This window comes from Palaemon carinicauda, chromosome 27, assembly GCF_036898095.1.
Source record: "Palaemon carinicauda isolate YSFRI2023 chromosome 27, ASM3689809v2, whole genome shotgun sequence".
NCBI classification, from domain to species: domain Eukaryota; kingdom Metazoa; phylum Arthropoda; class Malacostraca; order Decapoda; family Palaemonidae; genus Palaemon; species Palaemon carinicauda.
The window spans coordinates 48,973,122-48,978,121 of NC_090751.1; the positions used below are offsets into that span (position 1 = coordinate 48,973,122).

Here is a 5,000-nt window from a genome sequence, read left to right on the forward strand (position 1 = left end):
ACCCTCAAGCAAGAGAACTCTAACCCAAGACGTTAGGATGTCAAAAAAGCATGTCTTCATACTAATACTCAGTCTGTCGGCGTTTGTTCGAGATGGACGGCATAAAGAAGAGTGGTCATTGTGTATTTAATAAAGAGGATGCTAAATGCGTCATGATGTTCTGTAAATTATAATCATATTCATAGTGTACCTCTGCTATCACAGCTAATTATGATAATAATAAACAAATAAATATATAAATAAATAATAATACATACATACATATACCAAAGGCACTTCCCCCAATTTTGGGGGGTAGCCGACATCAACAAGAAACAAAATATAAAAGGGGACCTCTACTCTCTACGTTCCTCCAGCCTAACCAGGGACTCAGCCGAGTTCAGCTGGTACTGCTAATAAATATATAAATAAATAATAATAATAAAAATTCATATTAATCATTGAAAAAATAACAGCAGAATTGGAGAGGCTACCCTATGCAACAGCTGAACCACGACTGAGGTGTGTTCTGAATGTTAACGCACTAATTCCAGGTTATACCAAACATCATTTCTTATATGCAAGTGTTTCTCTCTATTGAACAAACCAAAAGCAGAGTAACATACACTTACATGTGTGTTACAGAACCCGTTTCCTTGTAAACACGTAATCCAACAGAATTACAGATTCTTATCCGATCATAGTATTCTACAGGTGTTCAACACCCACGCGGAACAGCTTTTAGTGGATAATACATTAGATTCTATAACTGTAGCTACACTGGATCGATCTACTGTGGAAATAAACCAAACTCTTGTCCTAATAATTTATATTTTTCCACATTTCACTTCATAGTATCTAGCAAGCGATTGAATACTAAATAGTTCCATGTACGTCACACTTTTTCCATTATGATTTTTTGTTATTCAAAATGTCCAGACGGCCAAGGAAAAGTGTAGAAAAACATTAAATCCCAATGTAAGCCAGTCAATAATGGAATGCACTTATGGATAAAGAGAAAAAGTCTCAAATAAAAGGTTATACTTTATAGATAAAAGTGAATTAACCAACAACCATCCATGGCTAATACATAATCCATACTCAAAAACAGCATATATCAGAACATTCGGGATGTTTTGCAAGTTCCCTTTAATTTCGAAAATCAGAGATGGAAAACACACTGTATTTGTTGTACTGAACCACAGATTGTAAGTTACCAAGCTAAATCACAAATTGTCGATACTTTACTCAATTCCATTTATGCTTTCGAACACTGATAAAACTATCACGTGATTAAAGGATATACGAATACTACTGAATTTGTAATTTAACTGGAATTCATCTGTTATGATAGCTAGATTATCTGGGAAGCTTTAGGTCTATTATGGGAGGATATATTCAATGAATATCACGAAAGGGTCGACCTGATTAGATGTTTTTGCTGTTTGGTTAACATCCGGTTTTATATACTTGGATGTAGGTCACCTTTTTTCAAGCTATGATTACTTTTACACAAACATACACACACACACACTCACGCACGCATCAAATATGTCTGGGAGGCAATCAGATGATAGATTATTACACATGGCAATCGAGCACTTTTCTAACAAAAACTTATAACGAAAAAACTAAGTTGAAACAAATAGTTGTAAAAGACGTCACAACATATGCCCAGGGTTATAAAATATTTATGGACCAAGCGATTTTGCATGCCCGAAATATGCTACAAACACAAGTGCAGAATAAATGGGTTGGTCTTAGAAGAGATAGAGCATTTTTGTTACCTCTAAGGCGATGGTTGTATAAACGACACTTGAGTCAATTTCCTCACCATAATGTTACCATGGACGTGGAGAAGGTAACTGTTAATTGGGTTCTCTTCTATGTTCATTTGGGATAAAATTCAATAAAAGTTTTTTTTTTTATTTCAAAGGGGAATAAATGTCAACATTACTTCTACTTGATAAGTAATGAAGACTTGTTCAATTTAGCACAATTACGTCAAAGAAAAAAATATGGCTAAAGATAATAAAGTTTGATCTTCGCTCGTGACTTTTATTATGTTTGTTGCCTTTCCTGGAGAAAGTAAAACAGGTTTCCTTTTTCAGTGATAAAAAAAGTTGAATGTTAGAAGAAAATTATATACTATGAAGTTAGCAAAAATTAATATTCAATTATATACGTAGATAAAGTTCCTCTACCTTGTTTATTCTAACTTCCTACAGAATTCCATAAAATTTCCACTACTTCCCAGTCCTTTTTTTTTAAACATCTGTTTCCTAATTGAGAAGTTCTCATTTCCTAAATCACAAGAAGCTTTTTAATTTTATCAAAGAACAATTTTATATCGGAAAAGTCAAAGCTATATCTTCCTGCGTATGCAGTAAACAAATGTTTATGAAATTTTCAACTATGCGAATACAACAATTACTAATAAACTTGTGTATAAATCTCAATCCACCAGCACATCACACGTTCCAGATTGTTTTCCATTATTTTTTAACTCATTCATTCCGTGTCTTGCTCGTTGTGGTCTGGAGTTTTGTCCCCCAATGACACATTCCTCTCTCTCTCTCTCTCTCTCTCTCTCTCTCTCTCTCTCTCTCTCTCTCTCTCTCTCTCTCTCTCTCTCTCTCTAAGACTTGACTGAAGATCCCAGAGATTATTGTATCCCAATTGGGAATAAAAAACGAGTGCCAACTGTAATATTATTATTATTATTATTATTATTATTATTATTATTATTAGCTAAGTTACAAACCTAACTGAATAAGCAAGATGCTATAGCGTACATAGCCCAGTGAGGAAAGGAAACGAGAAAAATAAATCATTTCAAGAACATCAAAATAAATATCTCCTATATAAACTATAAACTATATTCCTGATGCTCGATATTACAATAAAAATTTATGAAGCCAGCACGCACGAGAAGATTAAAGTAAGTAAACAAGGGGAAGCAAGCAATGAGAAAAACGCGCACCAGCCATAAAAACAATTTCATTTTTTTATTGCAATCGTTTTTTATCACTCGTGAGTCCCGTATGGTCAGGAACCTTAAATAGCTTTTGTTATTAATGATATCAGTAGCAGAAGAGAGGATTTAAATCTTAGGTCACCGATACAAGTTTAAAAAGCTTCAGGGAAAAAAAAATGTATTTCGTAAGCCATGAAAAGACCAGGAGGAGGTATTTAAAATAATATAAATTATATAATCATGCGGAAAATGGACAAAATATATTGGATGAAACACGGGCCTTTGTAAAACATAACACATTAAATAAAACATGAACTTTCAAAATAAAACGTATGACCTCCTCTTGTCATAAGGGAAAGACGATAAATACACACAAAACTTCAGCTAGTAATAAAGATATCAAGTTTTCCATAACTTTTAGTGATTGAAGAATGTATTAGCAAAATTTGGATTTACTTCGGAATCAAATCAACAGCTAATGATTGTGCATTTTCACCTTCATAAAAATTATACATAGGACAAGGGTGAAAAAAAGGGATTAGTTGCCTTTCTTCCTCATTATAGTATAGACTACAACTTTCAAGGTTTAAAAGGTTTAAAGGCCGCTCATGAATGGCAGTGACATTGCCCTATCGAGCAGGACAGTGCCCTAGAGACTGACCATATATACATATGATCAGCACCCAAGCCCCCTCTCCACCCAAGCTAGGACCATGGAGGGCCAGGCAATGGCTGCTGATGACTCGGCAGATAGACCTATAGGCTCCCCCAAACCCCACAACATCAGCTCACAAGGATGGTAAGGCTGCAAACACTAAACGTATTAACGAGTCTGAGAGGGACTCGAACTCCCGTCGGGCAAACACCAGGCAGAGGTGTTACCAATAGGCCACAACATGTTCTGAATATTCTATTTCTGAATACCTTTACATAAAAAAAAAAGTTGGTTACACGAGGACACGAAGACGTGTATTGCGAGCAGGAAATGCGAGTGTGGCGGGGAGGTAAGATGGGTTTATCGAACTCATGATATTAACCCCATCAGGAAGTCTAACACTTGAACAGGTTGAATTAATGATGGTTTGGAAATAGGAACAATCTCGTACGTAGGACAGGGCTGTATCATGGGTCAATAATCCATAATTTGAAATCGAAAATAGTCTGCCACGTGCATGTGCACACACACACAACATTATATATATATATATATATATATATATATATATATATATATATATATATATATATATATATATATATATACTGTGAATATATATATATATATATATATATATATATATATACATATATATTATAATCACACATATATATATATATATATATATATATATATATATATATATATATATATATATATACTGTGAATATATATATATATATACATATATATTATAATCACATATATATATATATATATATATATATATATATATATATATATATATATATATATATATATCAGGACCAGGAATCAAACCTATGCTCTGAATCTATTTAAAAATCAATTAAAAAGTCCACTACCGGTGTATTATTATTATTATTACTATCATTATTATTATTATTAGCTAATATAACCGCAGTTGAAAATGCGAGATACTATAAGCCCAAGGGCTCCAACAGGGAAAAATAGCCCAGCAAGCAAAGGAAACAAGGAAATAAATAAACTACAAGAAAAGTAATAAACAATAAAAAAAATGTTTTAAGAATAGTAATAACAATAAAAAGATATAGTATACATAAACTATATAAACTAAAAAAAAAGAAAAAAGAAGATAAATAAAATAGAACTGCGTGCCCGAGCCGTAACCAGAGAGAGGGACCCAATAACTAACAGTAAATCAAAAGCAGACCAAAAGAATTAACAAATGATTCTTTTACTTTTTCTGTGGTAAGCAAGTCTCTACAACTTTCCTAACTATCAAAGGCAACTCTGATGTCTTGTAATGTCATTGAGTTTCATCACATCTATACGATTTCACTATAACCATTCTGTTGTCTTAAGGCTATTACTGGTTTTCTTACT

The 5,000-nt window shown here is 32.9% G+C and overlaps 1 protein-coding gene across 2 annotated transcripts in view; it reads right to left on the reverse strand.

The window, feature by feature from the left end:
• LOC137621191 (uncharacterized) overlaps positions 1-5,000 on the reverse strand; it is a 149,016-nt gene that overhangs the window by 74,182 nt on the left and 69,834 nt on the right. The window lies entirely within an intron of this gene.